The 17,239-nt window shown below is 47.5% G+C and overlaps 1 protein-coding gene across 6 annotated transcripts in view; it reads left to right on the forward strand.

The window, feature by feature from the left end:
- Nucleotides 1–17,239, forward strand: part of MAP7D2 (MAP7 domain containing 2) — a 163,919-nt gene that overhangs the window by 79,431 nt on the left and 67,249 nt on the right. The window lies entirely within an intron of this gene.

Genomic DNA, 17,239 nt, shown 5'->3' on the forward strand with positions numbered 1-17,239 from the left:
TATATATATATATATATATATATATATATATTTTACAAATAGTATGCATATGTTTTAACTTTGCCAATGAATAAAGACAGATAATTAAAGGGGATGTTCCTCCATGACAATGGGGGCATAGCCCCACCCATGGTGAGTACCCAGAGAATCTTAATTTCTAGAATACTCCTTTAACCACTCCCCTTCAAATATCCATTCATTACCATGAGCACGAAGAACCCGCCTGAATGTCGGGAGATATGGTGGATTTGTTTTAGAGCTTTCTGTATTTACAGTAGCATGGCTGCTCTTAGTGATGAAACCAACAAAAAAAAATCTAAGTCAGCTTGGCGCTAGTTATATTTTATATGTAAATGTATAAAAGTATAAATATATAAAATGGCTGCATACACCTAAGGGTTTGTGAGGAACCCAAAAAAATTAGATTACCTAGGTAGTTTCAGACAAGCACAAGAAAAATGTTGGTGTTGCGCTTATAAATGACCAGTTCAAATATTAAATTAATTAATAACTGGGCATGGCAAAAAAGTCAAGACACCAAAAATATGATTAAGAAATCTCTCTTTATATATTATTTAGCATTTGCACCAATATTACAATCACAAATATTTAAAAAATACTTCTCTAAAAGAAGTCTATACAGACTCGTCTAAGTAATATGTAGAAAAAACAACAGCAGCTGCTATATTCCTGTAATTTACTGTATATAAAAAACGATCCCTACTGGTAATCACATAAACTTTTAAAATATATGAAAAATGTCCAAAGACACAGTGATCTCACCGGACCATAATCATCTCCGACCTCCAGGTCTTTGGGGCAGAGTAAATGTATATTTGTAGTCCTCTGTATGAAGCGTTTCGCTTCCAGTCCAGGAAGCTTTATCAAAGCTCTATAAAGCTTCCTGGACTGGAAGCGAAACGCGTCAGAGGGTCATCACTGCTACACATTGCTACAAGCTGCTACTTTGTTTCCTTATCCACCGGACTTTGCTTTAAACAACCAAATTTCTGATTACTTGAAAGCCGGCCACAATACAATTATCATACTCTGCTTGGTGATGCTGGACTTGGATTAACACGGGGACCGGTGAAGGCGGTCACAAGTTTACTTTATTATAGCCTCTGGACCCGTTGGGGCTGCAACTCAGTGTGTCACCGGTTCCAAATTGGGAGCAACCACTACAGCAGCCCATTCGATTAATCCCGTAAAGACCAACTAGCGCTACATCGCTGTAAGTCCTAGAGGTGGTTATACCAGAAGCTTCACACAGAGGACTACAAATATACATTTACAATATATAAAGAGAGATTTCTTAATCATATATTTGGTGTCTTTACTCTATTTTCTGCCATGCCCAGTTATTAATTAATTTAATATTTGAACTGGTCATTTATAAGCGCAACACCAACATTTTTCTTGTGCACTTAGTGATGCTTGTATCTAACTATAAATATTACTTTGTGTCCTCTGTGCACTACAACTTATGACAAATGATGTTGTGTTTGCAGTAAAACATTTATTTACATGTATAACTTGTGTTATATTAAAAAATGAACTATTGTACAGTAGTAGTAATGGTTTTCATTCTTCCGCAAGCACAGCAGCAGGAGCTATCTTCCTATGTTGTTTTTATTACAAGTGTCACACATTTGTGAGCTTGTGTAAACCGTTTCATTACATCACTCACAGGAGCTCATTCAGACCCGCTTGCTAGATGCGCACGCTCGCTCCCAGCGTATGCATATTCGGCAAAGTGACGGCATGGCAGGCAATCACACGGCAAGGCATTAGCACGCCCACTATGTCTTGGCGGGCGATCACTTTGTGTATGTAGACGCCCACCAGCCTGTCTTAAGACGCCCACTTGCGCACATCATCTCCAGGAAGTGTATGCAACCATCGGTATATCGGACGTTTAATTGAACGGCCGATACATCACGTGTGCGTCGGCCAGTGTGTCAGACATATCGTGTCGGCTGTGCAGCACAGCCGATGGCAGATATATATGCAGATATCGTGTTGTGTGTACGGGCAGTCAGACAACGGCCCATACACAGCAGCAGACAGTCCTCGATCAGCAGCAGCCAGACCCCTATCAGCAGCTGGACAGCCTCAGTCACCATCATCCGGTCACCCGGCCGCCTTCACAGAGCTGATTGAGCTTAACTCAGCTCCTGTCGGGCGTGACGATGCGGTGGCATTGGTCACATGGCGCGGAGGGGGAGGAGGAGTCTGGAAACTGTGTGCAGAGAGGGCTTATGAACTATGAAGCTTCCCACTGCACCTCTGGTATTATGCCCAGCGCCTTTATTTGATCCGGCGGTGGGGCGGGCAGGCGGGGAGTTGCACTGTCAGTGGGCGAGTATTGAGCGGCCGGGGGCAGCCATGCAGTAATAGGAAAATATTTTTTCTTGTCTCCAGCAACCCAGCAGGTCCTGTGGGCCTTATCCAATAGGGAGCCTGGAGCTGCAGCTCCATCCGCCCCATTGTTATTCCGGACTTGCTGAAGAGGCCGCCGCGGAGATGGGCGCAACGCGACCCCCGGCTAGAAGGTAGTGATGGTTGTTCAGTGTGTATGAACAACGATCGTCTGCAAATCAGTCAATCTGCAGATATATCTTTCAGGTGTGTAAAATCGAATTGTTGCGTTGCTCTGCAGAACTAGGTATTCTGACATACCAGCACCTTCACGTTACCTATCTCCACCATAGTCTGTGCTGGCTTCTTCTCCACAATACTGCTGCCTCTGTATAAACTTATGTGCGCATGATTGATCACTCTCACCTGTCAGAGCTACTTCCTACGGATAAGTAGAAGTATAGATATTGGATTACATAAATGACAGGTAAAACTTTTACGCTATAAGAATTTATTTCATTATCAAAAAAATAAATCCTTAAAAAGCAGGAAAATCCTATTCAAATAAATGCAAAGGTATTTTATTTTTAAGGCGCCACAAAGTGTTCGTAGCGCCATATAAGCAGTGTAATTGAAACTAGTGATGAACGGTTTGGTTTAACTCTGTTTGGATCTCAAAAATATCATCATATTGGCTATCCAGCTCTCGCGTGTTTTGGATAGCCAATAAGATAAATCCGAACTTGCGCTAATTTGGTGAAAATAACTGAGTTAAAACCAAAGTACTCAACTCTAATTGAAACAGTGTAACTTCATAATTACATTGCAATTTAAATAAGTATATCTAATGCTGGGCATACACGGCAAGATAAAATGTCTGTAAGACCGACAGACATTTTATCTGGCCGGCTGCCAGCCGCAGATGTCCGCGGCATACACTGTGAGAGAAATTTCACAGTGTATAGCTAGACATCTGCGCTCCGCCCCCGGGGGAGGAGACATTTCTCTGTTCCTTCCGTAGGACAGGAATGTCTGTCGGACGCGCTGGGCATACACTGCCCGATGTGGCCGACAGTTACCGGGTAAATATCGCATCGGACGGGCATGCTGGACAATCCAGCATGCCCGACCAAGCAATATTTAACCCTCGGTCGCCCCCCCACGCTACAATTATCGCGGCGATCCGCCGATATCGGGCGGATCGTCCCGATAATTGCAGCGTGTATGGCCAGCATTAGGAACAACACACAGCCATAAAACCACAGACTAGGTAGGACAAGGAGGAAGGGTAAAGCTGGGAACACACTATATGATATATCATACGATATATAGTTCAGATGCGGATCTGTACGATATATCGGACACATCGTCATTCAACGCAGTGTCTTATATGCTGCTCTACACGGCAGATGGGATGATGCAATGAACGATGCAGTGCTGTTACATGCAGCATGAAATGACAATTTGTGCCATCTTACATGCAATGTATACAGCGCGCGTGATGTATCATTGCATAGCACCGTCGCAGGAACGCGCCATTGTATTGTGTGTATCCAGCTTTAGGCAATTTACTGCAACTTGTCTCACCTAGGTAGGAGAAAGCAGTTAAGCACTCGACAAGCCTATACCCAACATAAATGTGTACATGTGGTATTGGAGTCTGTGAAGGGGACTCTGAGGTAAAAGACAAAGGCCCTCATTCAGAGCCGTACGCTCTGAGCAGAGCGCACGCTCTGAATGAGGGCCGTCCTCCATAATTATGGAGCGTCCTCCTGGACGCTCGTATAGCTGTGGGTCACCACCCATAGCCTATACGAGCGTGCAGGTTGATGGCCGCGATGGTCTTGACCATCGCGACCATCGCCACTGTGAGCCGGAGCCTGTGGTTGAGTTTCTCAACCGCAAGGCCCGGAGTGATTTTGGCTCTATCGGAGCCAAAATCACTCCCACTGACAACACTAGTGATGTCAGTGGGCCGGCTTCTGACGGTAGGCGTTCCCTTGGGAATGCCCCCGTCTGGGAGGCACGCCCCCGGCACGCCCACCAAAGGGGGCGTGCTGTCAATCAACATCGACAGCACGCCCCCTTTGATCAGACACAACGAGCGAAGGAAAGTCCTCCGCTCGTCGTGTCTGGTGCATGCGCACGACGGAGCTCCCGCCGTCGTGCGCATGCGCAGTGCACACCATCGACCCACTTGCGAGCGGACAGCCGCTTTCGAGTGGGTCTGAATCAGGCCCAAGGAGCAGAGATCCCTTGGATAGTGCTGATGGGACAACAAGAGGAAAGAGGGCCCTGCTTGTGAGTACTTACTAATGGGAGGAGTGAACAGTTGGAGGGGGATTTATGAAGAGCAGATCCAGGGCAGAGAGATTTAGGAAGAATGTTGTGTTTGAAATACATGCTTGAAGGTGACGAGACTTGTAGAAAGTATGACTTGGCAAGTGAGTTCCAGAGGATGGGGGTACGGTGGGATTTTGGAGACTGGTGTGAAAATAGGTAACCAAGATGGAGGTGAGTAGACAATCGGTTGAGGAGGTGGGAAAAAGTGTAGACAGAATCGAGATTGGAGATGTAGGAGAGGAAGTGCTTTAATTGTGAAGGTGAGACGTTTGAACTATTTTCTGAGGAGTATAAAGACCCATTGAAGGACTAAAATGAGGGGAGGAGAGGTACACAAACATGGATGGAACAATCGTAATGGGGGAGGGACCCCTGTCGGCATAGCAGTTGAGAACAGCGTGAATTGGAAGGTCAGCATTACAGGAGATACCAGAGCAAATTGGCATTACAATATGGCAACAAAATGACTGTACACAACACTCCAAACAAGGAGTTTTAACACCAAACCTCTTATACCATATTCAAACACTTATCAGCTATCACCAATAATGTAGTATACGTGTGCAGCCTTGCCAATAATAACTTTCCGTTACATCTCCCTGTATTTAACATACATTTGTAATAAATGGAAATAAAAAGGATAAAGCAATAGATAACCGTTAATGGAAGTGGTTTGAAAATAATTAGATTATCTTGAATTAGAATAAATTAAGTAGTAGAATGGCAGCAGACTAAATTTAAAATACAATAGGTGAGACAGTAGAGAGATTGAGACCCCTTTCACACCAAAATCATGTTTCTGACCCAGGATTTGGAATATGCTTCCAATACGGGTTAGTGACGGGACAGACCCCTTTCACACCGTAGCTCCAACCTGGGTTATTCCCGGATCGGCACCATTTACACTGCACACAGGTGCAGTGGAGCTGTTATATCAGCACTTGGAGATGACATCATGCTGTAAACAGGACCAGGGTCGGATGATCCGGGTTACCCGTTCATATCCAACCCAGCAAGCTTTGCCCCCTCTGACTCCAATCCCTATTAACTCTACCTGCCTGACCCACATCAACGACACTACTGCCCCTCACATCAATCTAGTAGGAGCCCCCCATCTCCCATTTCCTATCTGTTAATGAACTATTCCCTTTAAGCATTGTGACTTAAATAAACAGTTTACACACACCACTCTGTCTTCTATTTCTACTTCAGGGTCCATAGGGTATCCACAGGATACCTTGGGGTATAGGTGTGACGTCAGTCGCAGGGCACCAAAGAGTTAAGCTTTCAGCCTCCCAGGATGCACTAGGTCCCCCTCCTATACCCCGCCCCCGGGCCAAGGCACCTCAGTTTAGTTTGGTGCCCGGCCGGAGTCGGGTGCACCTGTTGGAGTGGGGGCTAGAAGAGCCCCTGAAGCTTTTTCTTCATGCAGCTGTGGCTGCACATCTGGATGAACAGCATGGACAGTCAGTCCTGACGTCCATGCTGTCTTCCCTACACCCCGCCGGTACCAGAACGCCGGTACTGATCCGGGGATGCTGGTGGGCGTCTGGGGTCACAGCTAGCGGTGACCCCAGATGCTCCGGACCATGGGCGGATTCAAGGGGGACAGAGGTAAGCAGCGGGGTCCCGCGGTGGGTCCCCGCTGATCACATGGTCCTAAGTCCCCAGGCAGGGGGCTCCCTGGGGACTGGCTGCAGCGTGGAGCCAGGCGACCAACCTGCGCTTCCACTACCCCCTGGGACAGCGGACCGCAGCAGAGCGGTAGCGCTGCGGCGTCCCAGGGGTTAAATGCATGCCAGGGGAGCGCGCCTTCCCTGTCTCACAGCCGGCGCCTCCCCCGCTGCACACAGCCCTCTCTGCATGCTGCCGACTGGTCCTGTGGCAGCGCTCCTCCCCCAGGCCAGCCTCCTCTCTGCTCCTCGGCGGCCATCTGGACGGAAGCATCGTGGTCTGGGTCCCCCCGCATACCTCTCCTCCGCTGTGGCTCAGGTCTGTGTATGCAGCGCTGTGTCCTACCAGGCCCTGTGTCTGTGTAGTTGAGTAATCAGCGCTGTTAGTGCAGGAATTGTTATTTCTCTGCATTGTATGTGACTGTGCTAGCGCTGCTGCCTGTAACTTTTCTTCTCTAAACTGTCAGCTTTATTACTGTCCCTGTTCTTCTGCTAAAGCCCTTGCGGTGCGGTGCTGCAGGGTGGTCTCTCGCCTATTTAATACTTAATTGGTGAGAGAGGTCACATACGTGGTGCCATCATGTCTGAAAGTGATTTTCCCCTCCGGCTACAGTGTACCACGTGCAAAGTACCGTTAGCGGAGGGGGAGGGTAGCGCGGAGGGCCTTTGCCGGCAGTGTTTGTCCATGGCGCGGCCTATTACGGTTACAGCACCGGTACAGGAGCCGCCCTGGGCTTGTTTCGCTCAGGCGTTAACAGCTTTAGTGGGCCAGTTAGCTCCGCAGCCCGCGTTTACTCCGATGGGTTTGTCCTAGCAGTCTGTGGTGTCGTCACCCATGCAGGGGTTCCCACGACAATTGGTGGTACCCCACAGTCTCCCTATTTCCCCGCTCCCGGGTTCTCAGGAGCCAGCGTAGGTTAACTCCCTGACGAGTTCTGTACAGCACTTGTCGGATGTGTTGCAAGGGGAGTCTGTGATGCGGCCTCATAAAAGGCCGGTGGCGTCTCTGTCCGCTCCTTATGAGGATGACGAAGGGACGTCTGATGATGGGGAGATTCTGGATCCTTACGATCAGGAACCTCTCCATACTAAGGACGCTGATGCTAAGTCCAAAGTATATATTCCTGGACTTATTCGGGCGGTCCGCACAGCCTTGGTGATTGAGGACGAAGTTCCCCCAGCGGCTAAATCTAAGTATGCCTTTTTCAAAGATGTGAAGGGCGATGCCACAGTCTTTCCTCTTTCGGGTCAGTTGGTGGACCATTTAGAGGAGGCGTGGAAACAACCTGGCAAAAGATACCAGCCGCAGAGACGCCTGGCGGTGGCTTATCCGTTCGCGGATAATTATTTTGCTAAGTGTGAATCCCCTCCACAGGTGGATTCTCACGTGACCCGTCTTGTCCGTAGTGCCACATTGCCGATGCCATCCATGTCCTCCCTTAAGGATGCTACGGACCGCAAGGTAGAAATCTGCCTGAAGTCCGCTTATTCCCTTGCAGGGGGGGCAGCACGGCCGGCTATGGCCATTTGCTGGGTTGCCAGAGCGATGGAGCGCTGGGCGGATTCATTAGAGGCTTCTTTTGAATCCGACTGTCCGGCCGAACAGGCGGAGTTGATTGGCAATCTCCGTGATTCGGCCACCTACATCAACGAGGCGGCTCTAGACATTAGTACTCTGGTGTCTAGAATTTCTTCAGCAGCGGTAGCTGCTCGTCGCACCTTGTGGCTGCGATCCTGGAAGGCGGACGCAGATTCCAAGAAAGGTCTGGAAGCGTTGCCGTTTACCGGAGAAGTTCTCTTCGGTCCGGATCTGGATAAGATTGTGGCCACGCTGGCGGCAGCCAAATCTGCTTGTCTCCCGTCGGCCGCTGCTCCTTCTGGTTCGGGACCATCGTCCTTTCGGTCATCTAGGGCCCAGGGCAGGCCCAAACCACAGTCGTTTCCTCGACAGGCTGGCCCTAAGAAATCGGTCAAGCCCCGGAAGCAGGCATGGAGTACCAGACGCCCGGCCCCCAAGCCAGATGACAAGCCTGCGGCCTGACGGTCCGGGCCTCCCTTTGGGGGATCCCAGGGTGGGAGGCCGCCTGCTACAGTTCGCCCAGTGTTGGTCGACCACTACGACAGACACTTGGGTTCTGGAGGTGGTTTCCCACGGATACGCCCTCTCCTTCCGGCACAGACCCCCGGCTCGCTTCTTCACCACGGGTCTCCCATCAGACCGGAACAAGGCTACGGAGCTGCGGAAGGTATTGCACACTATGCTCCAGGCTGGAGTTATAGTGGCTGTTCCATTCTCCCAGAGGGGCCAGGGTTTCTATTCAAATCTATTTTTGGTACAGAAACCCAATGGGTCATATCGTCCGATTCTCAACCTCAAAGCACTCAACAAGTCTTTGCGGGTCCCGAAGTTTCGGATGGAGACCCTACGGTCCATCATTCTGGCGCTGGAACCTGGGGACTACTTGGTGTCATTGGACATACAGGACGCTTACCTGCATGTCCCTATTCTTTGGCGCCATCAACAGTTCCTCAGGTTTGCAATCCGCAGCGACCACTTCCAGTTTCGGGCGTTACCTTTTGGCCTGGCAACAGCACCACGTGTTTTCACCAAGGTGATGGCGGTCATGGCGGCTTCTCTGCGGCTGCAGGGAGTCCGCATGTTGCAGTATTTGTACGACCTGTTATTGGTGGCAGGATCTCCAGAGCTCCTGTTACGCCACTTGGACCTGACCATTGCACTGCTGCAACGGCACGGCTGGCTAATCAACTGGCAGAAGTCCACTCTAATCCCGTCTCGGAGGATTCTGCATCTTGGAGCCTTATTGGACTCGGGACAGCAAAGGATCTTCGTGACGGAGGACAAGATCTCTGCTTTACAGTCAAGGGTGCGCAGTTGCCTGCACAGCCGCCGGGTGTCCTTACACTCGGCGATGAGGTTACTGGGCTCCATGGTGTCGGTGTTCGACATGGTGGAATACGCCCAGTTTCACTCCAGACCTCTGCAGCACCTGATCCTGTCCAAGTGGAACGGGCTGACTCAGTCTTTGAAGTCCCAGACGATTGTGCTCACCCAGGAGGTTCGCCTGTCCCTTGCGTGGTGGTTACAGACGACCCACCTCAACAAGGGACGTCCGTTCTGGGTTCCAAATTCGGTCCTGTTGACAACGGACGCCAGTCTTCGGGGCTGGGGAGCAGTTTCGGGTCCACACTTGTTCCAGGGCAGGTGGACGCCGACAGAAGCGGAGCTTCCAATAAATATCTTGGAACTCCGTGCGGTCTTCAATGCTCTCCAGCAGGCACAGCGGTTTCTCCAGGGTCGCCCGGTGCAGGTCCAGTCGGACAACGCTACCACCGTGGCCTACATAAACAGGCAAGGAGGAACTCGCAGTCGGGCGGCTCTCGTAGAGGTCTCTCGGATCCTGGTTTGGGCGGAGCGCAATCTTCCGGCCATATCAGCGGTCTCCATCCCGGGAGTGCTAAATTGGGAGGCGGACTTTCTAAGTCGCCAGGACGTTCATCCGGGGGAATGGTCCCTGCACCCGGACGTTTTTCAACTACTGGTGGACAGGTGGGGTCTTCCAGAGATCGACCTCATGGCGTCCCGGCACAACAACAAGTTGCCGGTGTACGGGTCTCGCACAAGAGACGAAGGGGCGTCTCTGGTGGATGCTCTGTCCGTCCGGTGGACGTTCCGGTTCGCATACCTGTTCCCTCCGGTCTCCCTTCTTCCACGGGTAATCCGGAAATTCAAACAGGAAGGAGGGACGCTCCTGTTGATAGCTCCCGCGTGGCCCAGACGGCACTGGTTCTCAGACCTTCAGGGTCTGTCCGTGGACAGTCCTCTGCGGTTGCCGCTACGACCGGACCTTCTGTCTCAGGGTCCTTGCCTTCACCCGGACCTGACTCGGCTGTCTTTGACGGCGTGGCTGTTGAGACGGCCATGCTGAGGTCCCGGGGGTTTTCCAGCTCTGTGGTGCGTACCATGTTACGAGCTCGGAAACCGTCTTCCGCGAGGATATACCATCGCGTGTGGCATACGTTCTTCCAGTGGTGTCGACCGAGAGGTTATGCACCGCGGGAGTTTCGTCTGTCTCGGATTCTCGCCTTCCTGCAAGCGGGACTAGATCATGGGCTTCGCCTTGCTTCTTTGAAGGTACAGGTTTCGGCCCTATCTGTCTGGTTTCACCGTAGGATTGCTACAATCCCGGATGTGCGCACCTTTATGCAGGGTGTTCTCCGCATTCAGCCGCCCTTTGTTCCACCTGTGGCGCCTTGGGATTTGGCTGTGGTCCTGAGGGCTCTCCAAGGACCGCCGTTTGAACCACTGGGCTCAGTGGATCTTAAATGGCTAACAGCTAAGACTGTTTTCCTTCTGGCCATTGCTTCGGCCAGACGTGTTTCTGAGTTAGGGGCTCTTTCTTGTAGACCCCCTTTCTTGGTTTTTTATGGGAACAGGGCAGTGCTCCGCACTCGGCCCGAGTTTCTTCCCAAAGTTGTTTCCCGGTTTCATGTTAACGAGGAAATAGTTGTTCCAGCCTTTAACTCACCGGGTCTTTCCGTGGGTGAGGCCTCTTTGGATGTTGTGCGGGCCTTAAGGACTTATGTTGACCGCACTTCTTCGTTTAGGAAGTCGGACGCTTTGTTTGTCCTCTATGGCTTCCGTAAAAAGGGTTGGCCTGCTTCAAAGCAAACTTTGGCAGCCTGGATCCGTATGGCTATTTCTGAAGCTTATCTTCATGAAGGCCTACCGGTCCCTCCTTCTCTGAAGGCTCATTCCACTAGGTCTGTGGGTCCTTCGTGGGCAGCTCGACGTGGTGCCTCGGCAGTTCAGATCTGCAAGGCTGCTACGTGGTCTTCTGTCCATACCTTCGTGAGGTATTACAGGTTTGACACCTTCGCCTCTCAGGATGCTTCCTTCGGGCGGCGGATTCTCCTTTCTGCACAGGAGCATCCCCACCCTTAAAGGATACTGCTTTGGGACATCCCCAAGGTAGCCTGTGGATACCCTATGGACCCTGAAGTAGAAAATATGAGATATGGTAAGAACTTACCCTTGTTATCTCTATTTCTACGAAGTCCATAGGGTTCCACAGGACTCCCGCCCTGTCGCACCTGTGCTGCAGATGGGCTTTGCTCTGGTCACCGGTTTTCCGTCTCCCTCTGGTGAGAATGTGATTCTTGTATGTGTCCAGATCTTTGTTCTCTCTCTTCCTTCTCCTCCTCCGGCCTATGGCTTGGTAACTAACTGAGGTGCCTTGGCCCGGGGGCGGGGTATAGGAGGGGGACCTAGTGCATCCTGGGAGGCTGAAAGCTTAACTCTTTGGTGCCCTGCGACTGACGTCACACCTATACCCCAAGGTATCCTGTGGAACTCTATGGACTTCGTAGAAATAGAGATAACAAGGGTAAGTTCTTACCATATCTCATATTTTTTCTGTACTCCAGTCAGTTTATCCCATATTCCCAGGAGATTTAAAATACATGCATTACCTTCACTGCCCATTAGTGTTGTTTTTAGGGAATTCCTATTACAATTTCTTTTTACACACACACACACACACACACACACACTACGGAGGCGCAGACCAGTACAAGTTATTTATTGATTTACCGCAAGGAGGGATGGGACCCCTCCCATTAGGTTCTGCTGCCGCCCTTTAAACAAGCGCCCGGTTACCTATACAAACTATGAACGATTACAACCCAGCAAGCTACCCGGGTTGGATTGCCGGGTCACTGGACCCTGTTTTGTTTTTTTAATTCAGAAACCCTTTTACACCGACCCGCAACCAGAGTTAACTCTGCAATAACCCAGGTCAAAACGGTGGTATGAAAGGGGTATAAGTTACATAGCAATTAAGACTGTATGCAGAATAAATGAAAAATAGATAACAGTTAATTTTGGAGGAAGGTAGAGAAAAGAAAGCTAAGAAGTAGTTAGAGGTAGAAGCATACATTTAACAATAGAAAGGCAATAGAGTAAATACAGTTATGGACTAATTTGTTGTAAACTGTAGGGACCATAGGTTAGGCAGTGGAGGCAGAAAACAAAAAATCTGATTAGTGAGTGATGGAGGAGGAGGAGGGGTAGGGTCAGACAGTGACAATAGAATAAAAATATAACATAAAGGTAAGTTTTATGCAATTGATAATACCGCAGGAGGTGGTTTAACAATTAATATAAATACTTCTCCTATCTATTCCTGACCACTACCACTTCTTTGTCTATACTCTTACAGATAATAATTAAAATAAAAGCATTATACAAGTGTACATCATTCCATGTATTAAAATACACAACACTCCAAACAAGGAATTTTAACACCAAACCTCCTCAAACACTTACGAGCTATCACCAATAATATAGTATACATATGCAGCCTTGCTAATAACTTTCCGTTACATCTCCCTGTATTTAACATACATTACTCATTATGTAATTCAGGGGACTCGAATACCTCACCTCATGTACCCCAGTTAAACACTTAATACATGAGCTTTTTGTTCAATTCAAACCTACCAATTGTAACCATATATAAGATAATTGTTATTGTAAGTTTAAACTACAGTCAGATTGCTCTATCTAGTGTGTTTCTGCAGTCTAGTTAAGGAAACAACAAAGACTAACTCATTACCCCCTACTAGCCTGCAGCCGTACCAGGGCCGTAACAGGCCTCAAATGCGCCCTGTGCCGTCCTGTCCCCTGGGCTCCCGTCGTCATGATGTCGCGCACATGATGTTTTTACACCAAGTAGAGGGGGCAGGGCTGGCACCACCGGTAAGTACATCACTGACCAGAGTGTCTTGAGGACATTCCGATTGGAGGTGCAGGATGCCTGTATGGAGCATCTAAAGGATGCTCCAGCAGCGCTGCAGCAGTGATCCTGGCTGAATGGCACCCTGCTTAACCAGAAGCAAGGGCCCTGTGTTCTGTTCGGCGACACCAGTCGCGCACCCCTAGTTACGGCCCTGAGCCACACACTACATATAGCTGCCTAACTGCAGTGTTCTAAAGCTGGGCATACACTATACAATTTGCTGTCAGATATCTGTCCAACCTGGCTGGTTGGAATGAAAACCTGGTAATGTATGGGAGCAAATGACAATCGTCCATTTGCTCACAAACACTGGAAAATAGCCAAAAATGGTAATTCAGACAAATTGGTTAAAACAAAAAATTGTTCTAATTGGTTAAATTTGTGTCTGTCCTTTTTTCAGGGTTTAAAACCATATGATCGACTGTCATTTGCTCCCATACATTACCAAGTTTTCATTCCAACCTGCCGGATTGGACAGATATCTGACAGAAAATTGTATAGTGGATGCCCAGCTTAGCTAAAATAAGAATTACCACTAGCTTACATATAGTTAGAATTACTAGCAAATAGCTCATGTGCTAAATATCCAGACCCAGGAGAGTTGGGGGTTGTGTATAAATTTTATATTTCATTTTGTGCAAAATGAAAATTAAGCTCCTAATATATCATGATGATGATGTAAATGAGATGTAATGCCATAATGTAAATGTACAGCATTTGTGCCACAGAAATCTAGGATTACGGCTGAAAACTAGAGATGATCAGCAGGACTGGAATCATATGATTTCAAGTCCTTTGGTTGTTGGCAAATTACTTTATTCCTTCTAATGAAGATACAACACCAAACTGTGTAATTTGTAGCACTGTAAATATATAGAACATGTAAATTTATAATTTTTCTCAGACATTAGGCGCTCACAATATCTTCCTCTTTAGAAATCAACATATAATTAAATCTCTTGGATGTTTTCTTTTCACTGGTGGTGAGAATTAATGTAGAATGGGCACCAGCCCTGAAATATTGTGCTTTGGATATGAATCACTAACTGGTACTTGGGTGCCACCTTTGACCAATATTTGCAAACAAGGATAAAAACACCTCCATGTACCTGATTAATGATTAGGGATGTGGCTTTATTTAGCATGCTTGCTTTTAATGAAACTACATATTTTTGATACTCGATTTGATGTCCCTATATAAATAGCATCTACATTACGAGATCTAGTCAGAAAACCGGCGATGCAAATGCTGACCGCCGACTACCCGACACTGAAAGCCCGGCATGGGCCTAAAGATAGGTGTGTAAATACCGACGCCTATCATTAGCCCCACGCCGAAATCCTGAAGCCCAGCATACCGAACTTGGGTAAGTCAGGCATCGGGAACTGTTAGCCGCGGAGGGGGGGAGGGTTAGGTTTAGGAACTCCTGGAGGGACTTAGGGCTAGGCACCCCCTGGAGGGTTAGGGTGAGGCTAGGGTTAGGCACCACCAGGGGGAGAGTAGGGTGAGGCTAGGGTTAGGCTCCACCAGGAGGAGGTTAGGCTGAGGCACTAGGGGGGGAGGTTAGGGTTAGGCATCACTAAGGGAGGGTTAGGGGGGGTGAGAGGGGTAGGGATAGCCTAGTTACCTCCCCTGTCGGGATCTTCATCTGTCAGGATTTCAACCACCGGGCTTCCGTCCGGCGGTATTAGATACCCAACCCTAGGCTATTGAATACAAATGTATAAATGCAGCTTAATTTACAGTTACTGATCCTTCAAATCAATTTTTTCTCTTTGTAACATTTCATTTCAAATTTTTCGCTTGGGTTTTTTTTGTTACTTTACTGCCATATTTCACATCTTATTTTAAATGAAACATTGCAAAAAGGTATGCAATAGCTAGCTAGTTATATATACAGTCAGGGTGCATAAATATTGGGACATTGACAGAATTTTCATATTTTGGCCTCTGTTCACCACCACAATGGCTTTGAAATGAAACAAACAAGATTTGCTTTAACTGCAAACTTTCAGATTTAATTTGAGGGTAATTACATCCAAATCAGGTGAACGGTGTAGGAATTACAACAGTTTCTATATGTGCCGTCCACTTTTTAAGGGGCCAAAAGTAATGGGACAAACTAAACAATCCTAAATCTAACTCACTTTTTAATACTTTGTTGCAAATCCTTTGCAGGCAATTACAGCCTGAAGTCTGGAACGCATAGACATCACCAGATGCTGGGTTTCATCCCTGGTGATGCTCTGCCAGGTCTCTACTGCAAATGTCTTCAGTTCCTGCTTGTTCTTGGGGCATTTTCCCTTCAGTTTTGTCTTCATCAAGTGAAATGAATGCTCAATCGGATTCAGGTCAGGGGATTGACTTGGCCATTGCATAACATTCCACTTTCTAGCCTTAAAAAACTTTTGTTGTTTTTGCAGTATGCTTCGGGTCATTGTCCATCTGCACTGTGAAGCGCCGTCCAATGAGTTCTGAAGCATTTGACTGAATATGAGCATATAATATTGCCCGAAACACTTCAGAATTCATTCTGCTGCTTTTGTCAGCAGTCACATCATCAATAAATACAAGAGAACCAGTTCCATTGGCAGCCATACATGCCCACGCCATGACACTACCACCACCATGCTTCACTGATGAGGTGGTATGTTTTGGATCATGAGCAGTTCCTTTCCTTCTCCATACTCTTCTCTTCCCATCACTCTGGTACAAGTTGATCTTTGTCTCATCTGTCCATAGGATGTTGTTCCAGAACTGTAATGGCTTTTTTAGATGTTGTTTGGCAAACTCTAATCTGGTCTTCCTGTTTTTGAGGCTCACCAATGGTCTACATATTGTGGTGAACCCTCTATATTCACTTTTGTGAAGTCTTCTCTTGATTGTTGACTTTGACGCCTATACACCTACCTCCTGGAGAGTGTTCTTGATTTGGCCAACTGTTGTGAAGGTGTTTTTCTTCACCAGGGAAATAATTCTTCTGTCATCCACCACAGTTGTTTTCCGTGGTCTTCCGGGTCTTTTGGTGTTGCTGAGCTCTCCGATGCGTTCTTTCTTTTTAAGAATGTTCCAAACAGTTGATTTGGCCACACCTAATGTTTTTGCTATCTCTCTGATGGGTTTGTTTTGATTTTTCAGCCTAATGATGGCTTTCTTCACTGATAGTGACAGCTCTTTGGATCTCATATTGAGAGTCGACAGCAACTGATTCCAAATGCAAATGTCACACCTAGAATCAACACCAGACCTTTTACCTGCTTAATTGATAATGAAATAACGAGGGAATAGCCCACACCTGTCCATGAAATAGCTTTTGAGTTGATAGTCCCATTACTTTTGGCCCCTTAAAAAGTGGGAGGCACATATAGAAACTGTTGTAATTCCTACACCATTCACCTGATTTGGATGTAATTACCCTCAAATTAAATCTGAAAGTCTGCAGTTAAAGCACATCTTGTTTGTTTCATTTCAAAGCCATTGTGGTGGTGAATAGAGACCAAAATATGAAAATTCTGTCAATGTCCCAATATTTATGCACCTGACTGTATGTATGTTTTGGGTTTCCTGTAGCTCCATGTTCAAAATATAGCATACCATAACTCTACATTGTTTAGCAGTGCTCCTTGCAGTGACAGAGGAGACCACCTTTCTGGTTCTTGTACTTTGCAATCTTACACATGTGTATAGAAATAATTAGCGCGTGCTAGTAACATAATAATTTACAGTAGGGTATACCATTCCATATATTGACTATTTGGCCTATTAGTACTGCACCTACATACAATAAAGACCATGCTCTGAGAAGGACTAAAAGTACTGCCTACATTTTTGTTTGTAGGCTAAACCTTCACCTATTATTTGTGCTTATCAGACCATTACTGACACGCTATGTCAAGTAGTTAGATTTCAATGATATAGATAAAGATGAATCTTTGATGTTCAGTCACAGCAAGTAGACATGTTAGATTGCATTAGAGTACCTGGCTTTATCTTTAGGGGTCTGCATCTCTTCTGGATAATTTGTTTGTACATAGTCTGCAGAC

Source organism: Taudactylus pleione, unplaced genomic scaffold (genome assembly GCF_031769625.1).
Source record: "Taudactylus pleione unplaced genomic scaffold, aTauple2 ptg000026l, whole genome shotgun sequence".
NCBI lineage: Eukaryota > Metazoa > Chordata > Amphibia > Anura > Myobatrachidae > Taudactylus > Taudactylus pleione.